This window comes from Nelumbo nucifera, chromosome 8, assembly GCF_055504915.1.
Source record: "Nelumbo nucifera cultivar China Antique chromosome 8, China Antique-T2T, whole genome shotgun sequence".
NCBI classification, from domain to species: domain Eukaryota; kingdom Viridiplantae; phylum Streptophyta; class Magnoliopsida; order Proteales; family Nelumbonaceae; genus Nelumbo; species Nelumbo nucifera.
The window spans coordinates 35,948,940-35,971,860 of record NC_142656.1 but is presented as its reverse complement, the minus strand read 5'-3'; positions in this window follow the sequence as shown (position 1 = coordinate 35,971,860).

The following is a 22,921-nucleotide window of genomic DNA, read 5'->3' as shown; positions in this document are numbered from 1 at the left end:
ATCATATGAATCTCCCTATCACATGCACTCATATTAGTTGGATGGAACAGTTAATTACGCCCTAGTTCTTGGTTTAGGTCAAACCAAAGTGGCTCCCACTGACTTTCATAAAGCTAGATTTCGGTGAGCCTAAATCGGCTAGGGTTCTGCACGTAACCTCTTGATGAGGTGTGGGGCCCACTACTGAGGGAGGTCATCTAATGACCAAAAGGGACACCATGGCAATGATGAGCATTCATCCATGGTGTGCGCAAGAGCCACTGTCGATTGAGCATGGGCCAAGCACTTATGGCCCATGTACGTAGCACATCACACATCCATACATCTAATGTAGGGATAAATTGATCCAATCAATTAATCATCTGTAAGGCCAATTCGAAGCCCATTTTAAATCCATAAAATTAACCATTAATATTATCTTGGTATATGGGCCGAATGGTTCAGCCCATATAGCTTTAAGTGTTAAGTGGGCTTTTAGCAGTTTTAACTATTTAAAACTAGGCCTTTACAAGTTGGGCCGAATTAACCATTTAATTAAATATCAATCCTTAGGCCCATTAGTGGGAAAATTAGGGCTGACTTTCAACCTTGATTAAACCCTAGATTTGGTCCAAACAGTTTGAACCAATCTTGGTTCGAATGGGTCTAGGGCTTGATCTTTAATTAAATCTTTAATTCAAGAAAATAATCTGAAATTAAATACTGATAAAAGAAAATCAAGAATCAGTCAATCCAGGGCTGTTCGTACAATCCATCCTGCAAAACAGAGGTTAGATCACAGAATGCAGTTTCACAAACTGCAAATCGCAGATAGCGATTCTCCCATCTGCGAAATCTCCTTCTCTACAAAATCTCCTTTTCTACACCGCCATCTTTGATCAAGAATAAAAGAAATAGAAATCCTATTTCTATTAATAATTACATCAGATCGAATACCTATTACATTGAGTCTAGAAAATAAAAAAATTATTTACAAACCAAATGTAATGAATAAATCAAGAAACTGCAAATCTTGTAGGTTCCTTGGGTAAATCAAGATTTTGATCTCCTCTTTTACAAACAGCCCATAAATCAAGAAAATCATAAAGAACAATTCTAAATAATAATCAGATTTATGTAAAATTAATTTCAGATTATTCACCCATTAATTTTGGGAACAAATTTCCCAAAACCCATATCTGCGCAAATGGTGTTCTACCCATTTGCGCAGGTTCAGATCTGAAACAAATTGGTTCAAGATTTGAACCATGGCTCTGATACCAATGAGGGATGAGAGATCCATCGTATGGATGCCCAGATCTTGCGGAATAAGGGGGCAAATTTCAAAAATTTTTCTCTCCCTTCAACTGGGAATTGCATTCCCTATTTAGAAAAACATATTTTTCAAGGATCAATCTTGAACCATGAACCAAACCACATCTGAACCAAAAGGAGTAGGAGGGAGGATGTACCTGATACGGAGAAACAGTATCTCCCAATGGAGGTGTTCACGCCCAAGGAAGGATCCAAAATCTGTTCCTACTAAAGATGACGTAGTGCAGGATGGAGCAGATTCAACAATGTTCCTCCAAAAGAACTTGACCTTTCGCAAGAATCAACTGGATGGCTTGTGAGTACAGCTCCAATCAATCTTTTCCCAAAAGATTGGTATCAAGATCAGATCTTGATTTCTCCCAAGAACTGGAGATCGAACTGAAGGTAGTGGTGGCGGCAGTAAGTAGGCAGCAAGAGAGTATTCGCAGGGTGCAAAATTCTCTCTTCTTGTGATTTCAGCACACAAGAGGATCTCAGTCTGTGTCTTCTAAAAGCTGCTGCCCCCTTCTTTCTTTTGTTAACCTAAAAAGATCAGCTCCTAACCCAATTAGGAACTGCTTATCCAAATCATATTTGGATCAGCCTTCACTTTAGGTGATAAGGATAAACCTTTATCTTATCTGAAAATTAGATCAGCTTTCTCCTAATCTCATTAGGTGGTTTCTAGATCTGAATCATATTCAGATCTGGACTCTCTGAGTGGATAGGGTCAAGACCCTATCCTATCTGCTAATCCATCTCAGAATTCGCCCCATAATTGACTAATTAAATAGCCCAGTTTGAATTGGGCTTTAAGCCCATTAAGCTTATGTGCTCACTTAACCTTCCTAACTACTACCCAGTTGGGCTTCCTTGTATAGCGTGGGACCCAAGCATTGATCTACACATCACCAACCTGGGTTCGGCCAAACCTTTGTTACAAGGCATGGCCGAATACACTGTTATGGACAGTGCACCCCCTGAAACCCATCAAATGGGCTCTATGGGCCCAACACTTACCCTAAGTGGTCCCTGGGCCAAGCCACCTTGTAACACCCAGGGATTATGGGCAGATGCAAGATTAGCCCATCAGGTATTATCCTCAATGGTCTTACACTTATCCTCTCAGCCCATAATGATCATACACTGCCCGACAAGAGAGGACCTCTCCCTTGACTACAAGGTATAGTGTTGCACTCTCCACTTATATGGATCTCGGGAATTAAAACCTTCTTGCAAACATTTTAGAAACCATAATATATATACTTTTATATTTCATATAAAATATACTTTGTAAAACAAATCTCAGCGGTTGAAATCGGTTGCCGACAGTCTTGGTTTCCATCAGTGACTGTGCATCCCCGATCTTTACCTTTGTCCGACAAAGGGGCTGATCCTGTCACTATGATTACCCACTCAGATGAATTCTCAGACTGTCCCAACATACTCAAGTTTTGACCCCCGCTAAGGATCTCACTGATTGGTACATCAAAGACAGCCCAATCCGACACCTAGTGTAGTATCATAATCTAGTCTAGGGGTCGGGTGTAACTTTCCAGTTTTGCCCATCAATCTCCAAGGTCTAGGGCAATACTGGAAATCTGGTCCAGTTCATAGATTCAATTAATCCTACACTGTATGTGCCTAGGGTCTCACCTTGGCAGCTGAGACAGGCCACCCCAACCGACTTGGTGGCACCATAGTGTCAGCCTTGTCAGGATAGGTCTCCCCAGACCGACCTACTGGCTGTGAACATTCTAAACTAACACGAGTCTCATTAAGTGTCAAGCTTAAGGGTATTACACAGAAACATACCAAGGGAACATGAATCAAATATGCACTTTTATTCATTTACAATAAACTCCTAAAATACATCATTCTGATTGAAGCTAAGGGCATACAAAGCTAAGAGCTAACTACACTCCAGCCAAGGTTTTTATTGGCCAACACTGTTCAAAGATGCCCATAGGTATGTGTCTACATGTGACAAATTCCAAAGATCGGGAAACATTTCCCGACAGAATGAAATGCCACTTTCCAATATATTGATCCGTGAAATCCTTGATGTTTGGGGTATAGATTTCATGGGACCCTTCCGGAATTCTTTTGGGAATAAGTACATCCTCGTTGCTATTGATTATGTATTGATTATGTATCTAAATGGGTGGAAGCCATGGCTTTACCCACAAATGACTCTAGGAGGGTAGTACATTTCCTGAAAAAGCTCTTCACCCAATTTGGCACTCCTCGAGCTATAATTAGTGACAGGGGAACTCACTTCTGCAACAACCACTTTGCGCGGTAATGCAGAAATATGGAATTAAACATAAATTGGCTACCCCCTATCACCCTCAAACTAGTGGCCAAGTGGAGTTGGCTAACAGGGAGCACAAATTAGATGATGCATTATGGGCATATAGATCTGCATATAAGACACCCATTGGCATGTCCCCATACAGATTGGTCTTTGATAAAGCATGTCATTTACCAGACGAGTTAGAGCATAAGGCCTTTTGGGCTCTTAAATTCTTTAATTTTGACATTCAGGCCACCGGGGCTAAGAGACGGTTGCAATTGAATGAGATGGATGAATTCAGACTTGCCGCCTATGAAAATGCCAAGGTTTATAAAGATAGAATTAAAAGGTGGCATGATAAGAACTTCTTGAGACGGGACTTTCATGTAGGCCAGCAAGTATTGTTATATAATTCCCGTCTCCGCTTATTCCCAGGCAAGCTGAAATCCAGGTGGTTTGGACCCATTACCATTACATAGGTTTTTCCCCATGGGGCCGTAGAAATCACCCACCCGGTTCAAGGCACATTTAAAGTAAATGGTCAGCGCCTGAAACCTTATTTGGTGGGTGGTACTGTTCCCCCTTCGTCCACTCTTTATCTCGACAACCAGTGATCCTCTAGACTAATAATGCTTGCTCATGACTAGGTTAAAGCATTTTTTTCTTGTTGATTATTTTTAGGATGTTAGTTAGAAAAATAAAAATCTCTCTCAAGTTTGAATTCATTTCTAGTAGAAGAGGCTTCCCACCAAAATATCCATTTTAATGTCCAAGGGAGTCCTCTATACACCCTTCTCTTTCCTTGGTATTACTCTTGTTGGTTTTATTGTGATTCCCTAACACTAGGAACACTGAGGACAATGTTTATGTTAAGTGTGGGGGAGTGAGCCTGAGGCTAGGGTGTGGGGGCTGGAACCATGCTCCTCATTCACCCCAACACACACATATGCAGGCAATGACATAACCAAGTAGACTGGAACCCCAAGTTCATTGCTATATATTAGGTGATTTTTAAGAAGGAATACAATGAATTGAGAGAGACCAATGCATGTGTTAAGTTTGTATTCTTGTGACTGACCCAACTTAGTACATGCATGAGGAAAAGGGGGGCTGAATATGTCTTTTATCATGACTAGCCCTAACTACCTCCAAGTGTATGAAAACTCTTGATTTCATCATTAATGGTCAGTCGAGCTAGGTCACATCTGAATTGATGATGCATGATATTCAACAAATGAAAAAGGGACAAAGCCCTAATTGACTCCGCTATTCTAAGTTAAATAGTAAAACTAGCATCTTAAAACATGAGTCTTGCTATCTGCCTCAAGCCTGTGACTAGTGTGAGATGGAGCATAAAAAGCACTCACACCAAAAAAAAAAAAAAAAGAGAGAGAGAAGAGAAAAGTGTGAGATGGAGCATAAAATGCACTCATAATAAAAGTGGAAGAAAAGGGTGAGATGGAGCATAAAATGCACTCACCCCGAGAAAAAAAGTGACAAAGAAAATGTGGTGACGGTTGAGGTTCAAAAGGGCAAAATGAAGTTGAACTCTCAATGAGGTGTAGTTACAGATTTGAAATCTAGTTTAAAGTGATTATTAATTTTGACAATCAAGGAGTTGATCTATATATTGAATGGGAGTGAAAGATGGAACTTGGAGAAACTAATATTCTTCTTTTCCTTGGCTCTTATGCATGTGTTAAATGGTAGTTTATAAGAATAGGAGCTGAACACTTACAAAAGTTTACTGACCACTCAATGCATTTCCCTCCTAAAAATTCACCTGGTAACTGGTGAAAGGGGGGAATGTTCAGTTTATTACTGATGTCTTTGTTTGACAAGCAAAAGCTTAGGTGTGGGGGTATTTGATGAGCATATAATTTACCTATAATTTATGAGGATTTTGCATGGAGTTTTATGTTGGTTTAATTGAATTTCACCCTATTTTAGCTTGATTACAAGGAAGATTTCAAGGGCAACCAACTCAAGAAAAAGAAGGCAAAAAGCAAGAAAAGAAAGCCCAATTTTAATCAAATTCAGCCCGACCTAGCCATAAGGGAAAAGGAGTATCATTCGGCCCAAGTAGTGCAAGCTACACTCTTTGGGAAAACCCAAAGAAAGAAGAAGAAAAATTCAGCCTAGCAAAGAAGAGGCCCATTTCAGCCCAAGAACAGCCTAGAGTAAAGCCCAAAATATGCTCAAGACTAAGCTAAGTTGCAGCCCAAATAGTAGCCCAAAAGGAGCGAGGGGCGGCAACTTCTAGAGGATTCTTGAAGAGAATGAGGGAGCACTCTAGAAGGTTCAAGAGGGGTGTAATGCACCCAATTCTAGAGGCTTCAAGAAGAGGATAGAGCTTCCTTGAAAGCCTATATAAGGAGGTCTCTAGAGGGGGGAGAGATGTTCATTTGCCCAAGATTAAGGCTCTCCAGTCCTTTGGGGTTCAAATTCCTTGAAGAGAAGAAGAAAGAAGAAGGAGCTAGGCGCAAGAAGGAGAAGGGCTGAGGAGATTCAAGCAAGGAAGAAGAAAAGAAGGGGAGTCGAATTTGGGGAAAATTTGATTGAGAGATCATTTGTTCTATTTCTACTTAGTTTTTATTTTCTTGAGTTCGAATTCAGCTTCTATCTATGTAATTTTCTCTTCCTCTCTTTCATTCTTTCTTGTTGTAATCAATGCTGTAAAATTTCAGATTGTGTAATCAAATTTCTTTATCATTCGAGTAGACCAGATCTCTTCTTATTGTTTCTTAAATAAAGTGTGAATTCTAGATCAGATTGGCTGATTATATCTCTCACAAACTCAGATCTGAAATCTCATATCTGAGATTTGTAAGATCCGAATTGCTTGAGAAAGAATTCAGACTTACAATTCTCAGGTTGGCCGATTTGATCTAATGCTTGGAATTTCTAGAGTGCTTGAGAGAGACTCTAAGAATTAAGATTTACTATTCAAGAACTGAATTGCATGCAAGGTTAGAGATAACTTGCACAATTCTGTTGGTGATCAATTCAGATTTGAATTGAGGCCCTTGATTGTGTTTGAATTAATGCATGCATGAATGATTAGATCCTTGATAGAGATATAAGGATCATCATTCATGCATAGGATGAACATGCTCTTGAAAAAGGTTGTTCATGAATTTGGGGTTTCACCAAACCAAGGCTGAATCATAGCCTATTCGAATGAGTTAAGTAGTTTGTTTGCTGAATCATGAAATTGGATTTTCTTGCTTACTCTTTTAACTTGGATAGAAGGTATTTGAGCCAATGCTTTTTAGTTAGATTTTAGCTTAGGATTTTAACTTTTGAATAAAGTTATGATGTTTTGTTAATCAGATAAGAATTGGCCAATTTAGTATTAGTAGTTGTTTCCTAAATTCTCGTGGGAACGATACTCTATTCACCTCTTTACTACTTGAACGGCTAGTGCACTTGCTAGTGTCACATGAGCCACATCACTGTACCCTCTTGGAAGCCCAATTGAATTATACCACCACAGAAAAAGAACTGTTAGCTGTAGTGTTTGCTCTAGAAAAATTTCACCCATACCTATTTGGCACCAAAGTGGTTGTCTATTCTGATCACTCGGCCTTAAGACATTTATTTTCTAAGAAAGAGACCAAACCTAGGCTCATCAGATGGATCATTCTTTTACAAGAATTTGACCTTGAGATTTGGGATAAAAAGTGTCTGAAAATGTAGTAACTGATCATCTATCTAGAATAAAAATTGAGAAGAGTGAACCAGTGCATGATTACTCTTTTCCAGATGAACACCACTTGGCGCTCCCATAGCACACCTCTGTGGTTTCCTCATATTGTCAACTATTTAGCAGTGGGTAAAATTCCTGAGGGTGGTCCAAGAATGAGAATGGCAGATTCTTCTCATAGCTCAAATACTATTTCTGAGAAGATCCTGAGCTATTTTGTTGTAGATTAGATCAGCTCTCTCCTAATCTCATTAGGAGGTTTCCAGATCTGAATTCAGATCTGGACTCTCCGAGTGGATAGGGTAAGACCCTATCCTGATTGTTGATTTAATCTCAGATCCGCCCCCTTATTTAACTAATCAAATTAGGCCAGCTCAAAATGGGCTTTAGGCCCAATAAGTCTAAGTGCTCAAACTGCTTCCAACCTATTGCCCAGTTGGGCTTCTTTGTATGGTGTGGGACTCAATCATTGATCTACACATCAGCCACATGAGTTCAGCCTAGCCTTTGTTACAAGGCCTGGCTGAATTCACTGAAAAGACAGTGAACCCCCTAAAGCCCATCACATGTACTCCTAATGGGCCCAACACTTACACTAAGTGGTCCTTGGGCCAAGCCACCTTATAAAAACCCAGGGACTATGGGTAGATGCAAGATTAGCCCATCAAGTATTACCCTCAATGGTCTTACACTTAACCTCTCAGCCCATAATGATTAAACACTGCCCGACAAGAGAGGACCTCTCCCTCGGCTGCAAGGAACAGTGTTGCACTCTCTACTCACATGGATCCCGGGAATTAAAACCTTTTGCAAACATTTTGAAACCATAATATATATATATATATGTATATCCGTATATAAATATATTTTGCAAAAAAAATTTCAACGATTGAAATCGGTAGGGGCTGATCCTTTGTCCAACAAAGGGGTTGATCCTGTCACTATGATCACCCAATCAGATGAATTCTCAGACTGTCCCAACATACCCAGGTTTTGACCCCCTCTAAGGATCTCATTGATTGGCATATCAAAGATAGCCCAATCCGACACCTAGTGTAGTATCATAATCGAGTCTAGGGGTCAAGTGTAACTTTTCAGTTTTTCCCATCAATCTCCAAGGTCCAGGGAAATACAGGAAATCTGGTCTGGTTCAGGGTTTCAAGTAAACTTACACTGCATGTACCTCGGGTCTCACCTTGGCAGCTGAGACAGGCTACCCCAATACTTGGCAACACATCAGTGTTAGCCTTAGCAGGATAAATCTCCCCAAACTTATCCAACGACTGTGAACATTCAAATTAACACGAGTCTCATAAGTGTACAGTTTAAGGGTATTACACAGAAACACACCACTATAACATGAATCAAATATGTACATTATTCATTTACCATAAATGTCATAATGTACATCAATCTTATTGGAGCTAAGGGCATACACTGTCTAACAGCATCATATTGGGTTATTTAACTGCTGAAATTCTTTTGTTAGTTGTTAATGTGTTAAGGTTTTTCATTTTTTTAATTGCTCTTTTTGCTGAATTAGTTTGTTTTATTATTTTATGTTAATTTGTAGAATTGCATATTAGAGATAATTGTTCATGCATTGTAATTAGTTGCATTAATTTTGTTTATTTTATTTTTTCATTAATCCATTTAAGGGCAGTCCAATTTAAATAAGATAAGGTGGGTATTTCATCACCCTTCCTTGGCCCAAAAACAACAACCCTTTCATGTGTGGCCATAAACCTTATTTTAAAATTTGGATAGCAAGATCCTTTCGGGGGCCCCAAATGTTTGGTTCAAAAGTGTACTAAATTTTAGAGAAGCTTGTAATTATTTTTCATAACCAGCGGTTGGTGTCTAAGGAAAGAGGTTAACCGACTAAGGCTAAGCGGGTTTTGTGGATAGTTAATTAGGTCCTTGTGAGAGCAAGGGGATCCTCCCACATCCCCACCTCTTACTTAGCTAACCAAAGGAAGAGGTGTAATTCAATGTGAACCTAAGAGGATTCACATTGGTTAAACCACTAGTTTATGAAACCTTAGGTTAGCCCATAGGTCGTGTGTTTGAATTCCTTGCATTTTTTTTTTAATTTAAAAATTTAAATTTGAATTTAAATGTCAGTAATTTAAATTTCAAAATCTAAATGGGAATTTAAATTTCAAAAACTTAAACTTCAAATTTCAAAAAAAAAGAGAAAATCAAAAAAGAAAATTTTCAAATTTGAATTTAAATTTCATAATCTAAATTTGAATTCAAAATTCAAAAATTTAAATTTCAAATTTCAAAAAAAAAGAAAAGAAGAAAAAGGGACTTCTGAGTTGTATGTGAAGGGATGAGAGATCCATCATATGGATGGCCGAACCCTATAGGAAGGTTGGGCGAAATTTCAAAAATTTCTTTACTCCCATCCGAGAATCCTATTCCCAATTTAGAAAACTGCATATTCAAGGTACATTCTTATAACCAAACCAGACCAAACCTGAAACCAAGTTTGAGGAGGATATACCTAATACGGAATCCATGCAAGAATGCTCCTCCCAACGTAGGTGTTCACGTCCAAAGAGAGTACCAAATCCCCCCTCCACTAAAGATGACACATCTTAGGGTGAGGTAGGATTAGCAGGTAATTCTTCACCAAGAACTAGTGATTCTTCAACAAGAATCGAATGAGACAGTGAGCACAGCTTCTAAATTGTTTCTTCTGGCAAGAAACAATATCAAGATCGAATCTTGATGCAATCCAAGAACTGGAGATCGAATAGAGTAGGGTAGCAAGAGCAGGAAGAAAAAAGTAGCAGAAGGCAAGAGTAGTCTGACTATGTTGTCTTTTCTCTGAATTCAGTGAGTGTGTTTTGAAGGTTTGCCCTACTCCCCTATTTATAGCCTTAAAGAGATAATTTCCTAATCTCATTATGAGTTTCCTGATCCAAATCTTTTATTTGGATCTAGACTCTTTAAGTGATAAGGATAATTCCTTATCTTCTCTACAAATAAAGATCAGCCTTCCTAATCAAATTAGGAGATTCTTTAATTCAAATCTTTATTTGAATCTAGACTCTTTAAGTGGATAGGGATAATTCTTTATCTTATCTATTGATCCAAATCCCAGATCTGCCCCTATTTAATTAATCTAATTACCACAGTTCGAAATGGGCTTTTAGGCCCATTAAGCTTCTAGGCTGACTTCCACTTTAATGCTGGCTAGCTTAGCTCTCTTTGTATGGCGTGGGACCCTATCACTGATCTACACATCAGCCACATGGGTTCAACCTAGCCTCTTTTACAAAACCTGGCCAAATTCACTGCTAAATGCAGTGAACCCCTGAGTCCATCACTATGGGTTCTTAATGGGCCCAACATATACACACAATGGTCCTTGGGTCCAGTCATCTTTATGAAGGCCCAAGGAGTGTGGCCAAATGCTAGGCTGGCCCATCAGGTATAATCCTCAATGGTCTTACACTTAACCTCTCAGCCCATAATGATCAAACACTGACCGACAAGAGAGGACCTCTCCCTCGGCTGCAAGGTGCAGTGTTGCACTCCTACTCACATGGATCCCGGGAATTAAAACCTTTTGCAAACATTTTGAAACCATAATATATATATATATATGTATGTGTGTGTGTATGTTTCTATATAAATATATTTTGCAAAACAAATTTCAATGATTGAAATCAACAGCTGAAAGTTTAGGTTCCCATCAGAGAGAGTGCATCCCCGATCATTCACTTTGTATGACAAAGGAGCTGATCCTGTCACTATGATCACCCACTCAGATGAATTCTCGGACTATCCCAACATACCCACGTTTTGACCCCCTCTATGGATTTCACTGATTGGCATATCAAAGAGAGCCCAATCCGACACCTAGTGTAGTATCATAATCGAGTCTAGGGGTCAGGTGCAACATTCCACTTTTGCTCATCTATCTGCAAGGTCCATGGCAGTACTGGAATTTTGGTCATGTTCAAGGTTTCATGAAAACCCACACTACATGTACCTCAGGTCTTGCTCTAGCAGCTGAGACAAGCCACCCCAACCAACTTGGTAGTATACTAGTGACAGCCTTGGAAGATAAATCTCCCCAGATCTATCCAATGGTTGTGAAGGTTCTAAACTAACAAGAGTCTCATATGTGTCCAGTTTAAGGGTATTTACAGTAAATGTCATAACATACATCATGATGATTGGATCTAAGGGCATACACTGTCTAACAGCTCCCACTTGCACTTAGTTCCTTTTGGGTATAAGCCAGAGTCCCATACTTTCCATGTGTTTCTCAAACACTTTCTGTGTTAGTGGCTTAGTCAATGGGTCTGCTACATTTTTCGCTGATGCTACCTTATGAATTAAGACGTCCCCTCTTCCAGCTATCTCACATAGTATATGGTACTTCCTCTCGATGTGCTTTGACTTCGAGTGGGCTCGTAGCTCCTTTGCTTGAGCAATGGCTCCAGTGTTATCACACAACAATGGAATTGGTGATGTGCTAGATGGAACTACTCCTAACTCCTAAATGAACTTTTTCATCCATACAGCTTCTTTTGTAGCTTCACTTCCTGCAATTTGTAAGCACTTGTTCTTTTAAAATGTGTCGGATGACGGGTTGTCAATGGCCTCAAAATTAGTACTAGTCCCACAATAAAATATTTGTAGTAAAAGTGGTAGTAGGTCGAATCTCACAGGGATCTAAATAATAATCTCTCAGCCGAATGAATAATATAACTGAGTGGGAAAATTAAATAACTAAAATTTAAAAGAACAAGAAAGCAATAGCAAGTTCAACTAACAAGAAGTAATCAGTCTTACCGAATTTTGGTTCAAGGTTTCGGGTTAGTCAATTGGTCATCGATCATAGGTAGACTTCGGTGGTCTTGCAATTCAAGAATTTAACCTTAGATTTATTAGGATAGCCATAATAAATATTGTGTTTTCCTAATTCAACTGACCAAACCCTGCATTCAATCAACACTTATCACTAAACAACTGGGTACGATAGCGTTCCATATCAACTAGTGATAGCATTAAGCTTTGTGAAAACAGTTAAACCAAAATAACAATAATTGAGATAGCTTTAATTATCGAATCTTGTTCCATCGATTCCCTTTAGGTTAAAACATGTCAATACATTGGTCAAAAGCTGTCATGAACAATTGACCCGGAAAGATATTAACCTAATTGCTACTTGTACCACTATTCGTGACAATTACGGATCACCGAACCATGGATAGCAGTAGGAAAATCAATATTAATTAATTTGTTAGACTAATTAACATTAACATCCAATGGGAATATGCACAAGAACCAATGAATACTTGAATTAAATACAGAACCTCACGATGACACAATCGAACCTCCCTCCTTGAACCAGAAAAGAAAAGCTTAGCTGCTCACGATTTTCGAATCCTCCAGGCTTTGCTTCTCAGAAGGCCAAACTAATCTTTCTTGAAGGAGTTGCTTGATGCTTTCTTGGATGCATGAGTGATCCTAGAGCTGGTCCGCCCCCCTCTTTATATAGCTGAGGGAGAGGGCTCTCTCCAACTCCTTCTAGGAGATTAACTTCAAGTCCTGATCTGTTTTGAACTAATCCTATCATATCTCTTATCTAGTGATCTAATTCAATCTTCTTATCTTTGTAGGATTACATTCAAAGTTTAAATCTAATAAGACTCTCTTTCTGGAGGTTACATTCGAAATTGGGACTCTTGGCTCTTGAATTCGAGTTGGGCTGCTTTAAAACTTGGGCTGCTACAAGGCTCTTCTGCGAGTTGGGTTTCAGTTGTGAAATGGGCCTGACTACGAACTTGCTCTGACTTTGGGCCCAGTTTCGTATTCGATGAGGACTGTATCTGTCAAAACCTAAAACATAAAAGTTGTGGGCCTTTATTTTGTCTTTCTAATGTCTCTTGAATTGTCCAATTCAGAGTACAGAATTGAGAATTATGCCCAAATTACTGACTGTTGCCGAAACTATGCAAAATCATCCGATTTGCCCTATTTTCTTCCAATCGCCTTCTTGCTTGCCCTGAATTGAAATACAAGAGTAATGAGTCCACTTAAGTGCTAAATTAATGTAAAAGAGTGAATATTAGGGGATAAAAATAGGGTTCTTTTTAGTCTCATCAAATCCCCCCACACTTAAACTTTGCCCATCCTCGGGCAAGACAAAATTCAAGCAAATATAGAACAAGAACAAACTAACTATCCTATCGTTTTTCATACTCAACTCTCCTTCATCTTTTTCCACAAATTTTCTAGGTTAAATAATGTGAACCGTTAAATCAACACAACCAAGCCATACATGACTCATTCATCAGTCAATCCAATTTTTATTACTGCAAACCAGGTAGTAAATCAGGGAAAACCTTTTTATCTTCTCTCTCTTTTTATTTTCTTTTTCTCTCCTCTGAAGAACCAGGTAGTAAATCAGGGAAAACCTTTTTATCTTCTCTCTCTTTTTATTTTCTTTTTCTCTCCTCTGAAGAACCAGGTAGTAAATTAGGGAAAACCTTTTTATCTTCTCTCTCTTTTTATTTTCTTTTTCTCTCCTTTGAAGAAGTGAGTGCATTTTATGCTCCATCTCACTTTTGGATTACTTGGTCAGTAGGTGCATTTTGTGCTCCATCCTACTGTTTGATTTACTAGTTAGTAGGTGCATTTTAAGCTCCATCCTACTATCAGATGACTTGGCTGGTAGGTGCATTTTATGCTCCATCCTACCATCAGATTACTTGACCGGTAGGTGCATTTTATGCTCCATCCTACCAATTGTAGCAATGGTGAAGTATGCACCATATTTACTTAAACCTGAATTTAGGACTAGCTTAACTGGAAATGACTTCAGATAAGTCATGTACTCCCTGATCATATTTCTTTACTCAGTTCACAAGAATCTTCCTAGAACACTATTTCAATTGATTTCAAAAGAGTTGAAGTTTTTTTTTTTTTCTTTTTTTTTTTTTTAAATGCAACCTAAATCAAATTTTAAAATGCAACCTAAATTCTAACCTCCCCCACACTTAAAACTTACATTGTCCCCAATGTGAGGTTAAATGCAAAGAAAGAGTAGAAAAACTAAACTAGAAATGTAAAAACAAAAAGAAAAAGGAAAAAAAAAACTTCCCTATTTTTAATAATCCTGAATCGGATTCTCTAATTCTCGTGGATGCAGCTTTCAGTGTTCTCCCCTTTCATCCATCATGGGTGGGTTCAAATCTGAAATGTGGGCCTTCGTATCCAATTGTGCGCTTAATCCAAGCTCCTCATTCATATCTTCTTCAAAAATTTCCTGCACAATTGAATCAATAGTGTCAACCGAACAAATCGAATGACATTCATTGCGGTACTTCATTGCTTCAAAAAAAATTAAATTTAACAATTTCCCCATCGAACTCGACGGAGAGGGTACCCCTGTCCACATCTATTTTGGTTTTGGCCGTTTTCATGAATGGCCTACCTAATAGAAGTGGGCCATCGAACTTGTGACTGTATCATCCTCCATCTTCAGGATGTAGAAATCAGCTGGAAAAATTAAATCGTTAACCTGCACCAATACATCCTCAACAATCCCTTCTGGGTAGGCACTAGAACGATCAGCTAATTGAATAACAACTATAGTTTCTTTTAAAGGACCTAATCTCAAAGCATAGTAAATCGAGTATGGCATGACGTTGATGGATGCACCTAAGTCTAGCAAGGCACGCTCAATTCGTTTATTGCCAGTCACACAAGGTAAGGTGAACAAACCTGGATCAGCACATCTTTCTGGTAAGATCCTCTTGATCACAGCTGAAACATTTTTTCCAACACTTACCATCTCATCGATTCGCAACCTCCTTTTGTTAGTGCATAATTCTTTCAAAAATTTTGCATATTTTGGGATCTGTTTTATAGCATCTAACAAAGGGATATTGATCTCCACCTTGCTGAAGGTTCCTAGCACCTCTTGCTCATATTCCTTTTTCTTGGACTTCTCTAACCTACTAGGAAAAGGTGGTATAACAGCATTAGTAACTTTAGGGAGAGGGGGGTTGGATATTACCTCAATGGGGTCTTCATTTGACCCGTGTCTCTCCTCTTCCTTGTCTCCCTTAGCTACCTTCGATGGTGAGCTCGGTTGGGGCTGCAACTCCTTTCCGCTTCTCAACACTACTGCACTTGCATTCTCCTTTGGGTTGACTATCGTTTGTGATGGTAGTTTCCCAGAGTTCAGCGCCTCCAACTTGCTAATGGAAGTGGCAAGTTGGCTGATTTGGTTCCCCAAATTCTGAATGCTGGCTCTTGTTTCCTGCTGAAATTGCTGAGTGTTAGTAGCTAGAGACTTAACTATTTTATCTAATGACATACCTAAATTTGAGGGTTGGCATTGCGCTGTGATAGATGCTGAAAATTGGGGTTGTCGACTAAAAAATTGGGGCTGATATTGCTGCTATCCTCCTTGGTTCCCGTAGCTTAGATTTGGATGATCCCTCCACCCTGGATTGTAGTAATTGGAGTAGGGGTCATATTTGCATTGAGGCTGACCCGGGAATCCTCCTACGATACTTACTTGCTGCATCGATCCATCCTATAGTGATGGACACATGTCCATAGGATGACTAGGGATCAAACAGATACCACACACCCTGGTTGTTAGCAATTGTCTTGTGGCCAGTTGCCCAACCAAAGCAGTTAAATCTGAAATCTGATTTTCTAAATTAGCATGACATACCACATTAACACGTCTAATGGTGCCATCTGTCACCGAACTATTGTGAATTTTCGGCCATGTTGGAAATTAATTCCCTGGCCGCTTTGGGTGTTTTGTGCACCAAGGCTTCTCCACTAGCTGCATCTACCATACTTCTATCCATGGGTTGGAACCCTTCATAGAAGTATTGGATTAAAAGCTGTTCGGGAAGTTGGTGGTATGTGAAGGCATGACAGATCCATCGTATGAACGCCCAAATCTTGCAGAATAAGGTGGGCGAATTTCAAAAATTTCTCTCCCCTCAACTGGGAATCGCATTCCCTATTTTTGGAAAAGTCATATTTTTCAAGGATTAATCTTGAACCATGAATCCAACCAGATTTGAACAAAAGCAGTAGCAGAGGATTATACCTGATACGGAGAAATAATATCTCCCAATGAAGGTGTTCACGCCCAAGGAAGGATCCAAAGACTACTCCCACTGAAGATGGTGTAGTGTAGGATGAAATAGAATCAGCAGTGTTCTCTCCAAAAACATAATCCTTCGCAATAAATAGCAGGATGCCACGTGAGCGCAGCTTCCTATCAATCCCTTCACAAGGAAATAATCTAAAGATCAAATCTTGATTTCTCCCACTGAACTGGAGGTCGAACTGGCAGGTGAGGCGGCGGTAGGAAGGAGGCGGCAAGAGAGGATTTTTGCAGGTGTGCTGAATTCTCTCTTCTGCGATTTCAGCTCTGAATACAAGTGAACGACTTGTGTTGTTGTGTCTAATGGCTACCGTCTCTTCCTCCTTTTATAGCCTTAAAGGGATCAGCTCCTAATCCCATTAGAAGTTGCTGATCCAAATCATATTTGGATCAGACTACCCTTTAAGTCATAAGGGTAAACCCTTATCTTATCAGCAAATGGGATCAACCTTCTCCAAATCTCATTAGGAGGTTTCCAGATCTAGATCACATTCAGATCTAGACTCTCTGAGTGGATAGGGTTACGACCCAATCATATATGCAAATCCAATCTCAGAATTCGCCCCTTATTGAACTGATTAAATTAGCCCAGTTCGAAATGGGCTTTAGGCCCATTAGGGTTATGTGCTCACTTAGCCTTCCTAACTGCTGCCCAGTTGGGCTTCCGTGTATGGCATGGGACCCAAACAATGATCTACACATCAGCCACATGGGTTCAGCCCAGCCTTTGTTACAAGTCCTGGCCAAATACACAGTTATGGGCAGTGCACCCCTGAAACCCATCAATGGGCTCTATGGGCCCAACACTTACCCTATGTGGTCCCTGGGCCAAGCCACCTTGTAACACCCAGGGACTGTTGGTAGATGCAAGATTAGCCCATCAGGTATTACCCTCAATGGTCTTATACTTAAGCTCTCAGGCCATAATGATCAAACACTGCCCAACAAGAGAAGACCTCTCCCTCGGCTGAAAGGAACAGTGTTGCACTCTCTTCGTATATGGATCTTGGGAATTAAAACCTTTTGCAAACATTTTGAAAACCATAAAATATATACTTTTATATCTCATATAAAATATATTTTGCAAAACAAATATCAACGATTGAAATCGGCTGCCGGCAGTCTTGGTTTCCATCAGAGAGAGTGCATCCCCGATCATTACCTTTGTCCGACAAAGGAGCTGATCCTGTCACTATGATCACCCACTCATATGAATTCTCAGACTGTCCCAACATACCCAGGTCTTGACCCCCGCTAAGGATCTCACTGATTGGTACATCAAAAATAACCCAATCCGACACCCAGTGCAGTATCATAATCGAGTATAGGGGTCGGGTGTAACTTTCCAATTTTGCCCATTAATCTCCAAGGTCCAGGGCAACACTGGAAATCTGGTCCAGTTCAAAGATTCAATTAATCCTACACTACATGTGCCTTGGGTCTCACCCTGGCGGCTGAGACAGGCCACCCCAACCGACTTGGTGGCAAATCAGTGTCAGCCTTATTAGGATAGGTCTCCCCAGACCGACCCACTAGCTATGAACATTCTAAATAACACGAGTCTCATTAAGTGTCCAGTTTAAGGGTATTACATAGAAACATACCACAGGAACATGAATCAAATATGTATTTTATTGATTTACAATAAACTCATAATGTACATCATTCTGATTGAAGCTAAGGGCATACAAAAACTGTCTAATAGCTCCCACTTGCACTTAGGTCCAATCTAGTACAAGCCGGAGTCCCATCCTTTCCACATGTTTCTCAAACACTTTCTGTGATAGTAGCTTCGTCAATGGGTCTACTATATTTTCCGCTGACGCTACCTTCTGAATTAGGATGTCCCCTCTACCAACAATCTCCCGTAGTACTTGGTACTTCCTCTCGATGTGCTTTGACTTCGAGTGGGTTCGTGGCTCCTTAGCCTGAGCAATTGCTCCATTGTTGTCACACAACAACGGGTTGACTGATGTGCTAGATGGAACTACTCCCAACTCGTGAACGAACTTCTTCATCCACACGGCTTCTTTGGCAGCTTCGCTTGCGGCAATGTATTCGGCTTCGGTTTTGGAGTCTACAGTGGACCTCTGTTTGTTGGTTTTCCAACAAATAACACACAATCCAATCGTGAAAACATATCCAGACATAGACTTTCTATCATCTGGATCTGACTTTAAATCGGCATCAGTATACCCCTGGATCTGTAGTATGCTACCATCGAATACCAGACAAAACTCTTTTGTCCTTTGAAGGTACTTAAGTATGTTTTTCACAGCAGTCCAGTGCTCCTGCCCTGGGTTGGCTTGGAATCTACTTACCACACTCACTACCTGAGCAATGTTAGGACAAATGCACAGCATGGCATACATGATGCTCCCTACGGCTGAGGCATAAGGAACGTCCTTCATGCCCTCAATCTCCTTAGAGGTCTTGGGAGACATCTTCTTGGAGAGAGTGACTCCGTGCCTGAAAGGAACATTTCCTTTCTTGGATTTCTCCATGCTGTATCTTTTGACTATTTAGTCATTGTAAGCAGATTGGGATAATCCTATTATCCACTTCGATCTATCTCGATAGAGTCGAAGACCCAGTATATAGGAGGCTTCTCCAAGATCTTTCATGGAGAATTGTTGTGAAAGCCATACTTTTACTGTAGTTAACATTCCTACATCATTCCTAATGAATTGAATGTCATCTACATACAGAACCAAGAAAGTAACTTTATCCTCACTGGTCTTCCTTCGAAGGTACTTAAGTATGTTTTTCACAGCATTCCAATGCTCCTGCCCTGGGTTGGCCTGAAATTTGCTTACTACACTCACTGCCTGAGCTATGTCAGGACGAGTGTACAGCATGGCATACATGATGCTCCCTACGGCAGAGGCATAGAGAACGTCTTTCATGCCATCAATCTCCTCAGAAGTCTTGGGAGACATCTTCTTGGAGAGAGTGACTCCGTGACTAAAAGGAACATTTCCTTTCTTGGAGTTTTCCATGCTGTATCTCTTGACTATTTTGTCAATGTAAGCAGATTGGGATAATCCTATTATCTGCTTTGATCTATCTCTATAGAGTCGAAGACCTAGTATATAGGAGGCTTCTCCAAGATATTTCATGGAGAATAGTTGTGATAGCCATACTTTCACCATAATTAATATTCCTACATCATTCCAAATGAGTAGAATGTCATCTACATACAGAACCAAGAAGGTAACCTTATCTCCACTGAACTTCCTGTAGATACAGGTTCATCCGGATTCTGCTTGAAGTCAAACGATTTGACAGCAGAGTCAAAATGGATGTTCCAACTCCTAGAAGCTTGCTTAAGTTCATAAATGGATTTATAAGTTTACATACCATGTGTTCCTGACCTGCAGCAATGAAGCCTTGCGGCTGCTGCATGTAGATATCTTCAGTAAGATTTCCATTCAGGAATGCAGTTTTGACATCCATTTTCCAAATCTCATAATCATGGTATGCTGCTACAGATAGCAAGATCCTAATGGATATAAGCATGGCCACAGGCGAAAAGTTTTCCTCATAATCGATGTCCTCTTTCTGAGTGTACCTTTTCGCTACCTGACGAGCTTTGATGGTTTCAACCCTACCATCGGGGCCCTTCTTCCTCTTGTAAATCCATTTGCAACCAATTGCTTTTACCCCAGAGGGCGGATCTACTAGAGTCCTGATTCCATTGGCCTCCATTGAGTCCATCTCAGCTCTCATGGCCTCCACCCATTTCAGGGAATCTGGGTCCAACATAGCTTCCACATAAGTCACGGGATTCTCCTCACTAGTCAAGGCTTCCACCAGGTAACTATCCTAATCATATCCATAACGGACTGGTGGCCTAGATACCTGGGTAGATCTTCTAGGTTGGTCAATACCTGGAACTTGTGGGACATCTCCCACTGCTCCTGAGCTCTCTTCATCAAGAACTACTGATAGCTATGAATATAACCCTAGCAAGTGCACTAGTTATCATGTAGTATAATAATATCGTTCCCATGGGGATTTAACAAAACAAGTATTAGAACCACCATCTTCCCTAATTATCTGGACAATCAAAATTCAGATTTGAGCAAGAAAAAATAAACACTAGAAAGAGAAAATAGAAACAAAGGTGATCACTAACCGAATCTGCAAAGGATGGAATCGCTAGGATTTTTGGTCCACCTAACCAATGTATTGAATATTGATGGGTTCGATTAACCAAGATTATTTGTCATTCCCATAAGCTGAGGTCTTTCCAATTTTATTCAATATTCTCTCTCGAGATATACTAAACCTACGCCCATCAGGTAACCCTTTGATCTCTCGAGTAGAGCTCTCAAGATGGGAATGCATTAAGTCCAAGAAAACCATTAAATTCAGATGAATCATGTATATATATCTCTATATACCATTCAATTCACACTATGAATTATTCAGTCAATTATGTGGATTCCTCTCTCGATTCATTCACAAAAATCAAATCAATTAAGAGGTGGCCAAGCTCTTAATTGCATTAAGCACAATAATTCATATACTATATGGAAATCACAAAGATAAAAATATATTCATTAACATGGTTTAGGCTTTCCATAGTCCTAACAAGAAACAAATCAGTTCATGATAAAAGAATTAAAGCAAACAAAGGGAAAGAAAGAACTCTTGAATTCGCCCATGGTGCTGAGATATTCTCTTCTTGCCGCCACCTTCTTGAAGTTTCTTGAATACTTGACCCTTTCTTGACTGATTGCTCCATTCTTCTTAATTCAATCCCCAAGATTGAGTGATGCCTCAAGCTAGTCCACCCCCCCTTTATATAGCTTAAAGGAGAGGGGGTGGTCTCCTACTTCCTCTTGAAGTTTATTTTACAAGAATAGAAAGTCTTATTCTAATCCTACTTTTATCTCTTTATCTAATGAACTCAATCCCTTTATCTTTCTAAGATTACATCAGGAATTTAGATTTGGAAGGACTCCTCTCAGTTTCTTGTTCTTGGATTCGTATTAAACCTCCTTTGCGAATTGGGCTTCAGCCAGGCTTTTCTACAAGTTGGGCTTCAGCTGCAGATTGGGCCTTCTTGCGAATTTGCCCCGACGTTGGGCCCAGATTTTTCTTCAATTCAGGATGAATCTTCGAAAGCCCAAAATATGAAAGTTGTGGAATTTTCTCTTATCTTTCCAGTGGATCTTGAATCAGCCCCATCGGAGTTCGGATACGCGAGTTAGGCCCAGATTACTGAACGATGTCGAAACTGTGAAAAATCATCCGATTTTTCTTTCTTTGCTCCTGATGCCTTCTTTCATGCCCTGAACCGAAATACAAGAAATATGAGTCTAATTAAGTACTAATTCAGTATAAAAGACAGAATATTAGGGGTTAAAATATGATAGATTTTATTCTCATCAAATCCTTCCACACTTAAACTCTTGCCCGTCCTCGGGCAAGACAAAACTCAAGAAAAAAACTAACTTTCCTACCGATTTTTAAACTCAATTCTCCTTCCTCTTTCTCCACAAATATTCTAGGTTAACTATTGCAAACCATTAAATCAACACAACCAAGTTATACTCAACTCATCTATCAGCCAATCCAATTCTTGCTACTGCAAACCAGGTAGTAAATCAGGGAAAACCTCTCTCTCTCTCTTTTTTTTATTTTTTTATTTATTTAATTTTTTTTTTCGGGAGTGAGTGCATTTTATGCTCCATCTCACTTTTGGATCACTCGGCCAGTAGGTGCATTTTATGCTCCGTCCTACTATTGAATTGCTTGGTTGGTAGGTGCATTTTATGCTCCATCCTACCATTTGTAGCAATGGTAAAACAACTACCCCATTTACTTAAACCTGAATTTAGGATTAGCTTAACTGGAAATGGCTTTTGATAAGTCACGTTCCCCTTGATCGTACCTCATTACTCGGTTCACAATAGTTTTCCTAGAACATTGTTTCAATTGATTTCAAAAGAGTTGAGGTTTTGATTTTTTTTTTGTATGAATCATAAAAAAATGACCTAAATCAAAAATTCTAACCTAAATCCAAAATCCTAAATCCTAAATCCCCTCCCCCACACTTAAAACTTACATTGTCCCCAATGTGAGGTTAAATGCAAAGAAAGGGCAGCAAAACTAAACTAGAAATATAAAAAAAGAAAAAGGAAAAAAAACAAACTTCCCTATCATGAATTAGATCCTCTAACTCTCGTGGTTTCAGCTTTCGATGTGCTCCCCTTCCATCGATCATGGGTGGGTTTAAATATGGAACAGGGGCCTGCAAAACAGAGGGTAACAGTCTCTTATTAGAAATTGGCAACATAATGTAATGAGCATTACCTTGTCCTTCTTGACCGTCCTCCAAATAGTTCAGAACCTCCTTAACTTCCTCATCCAAGTTATCTTTCAAAACTCTTTCAGGGTAAGGGAGAGGAAGTTTAATAGCATCTAAACTCAGTTTAGGTGTACTCCATTC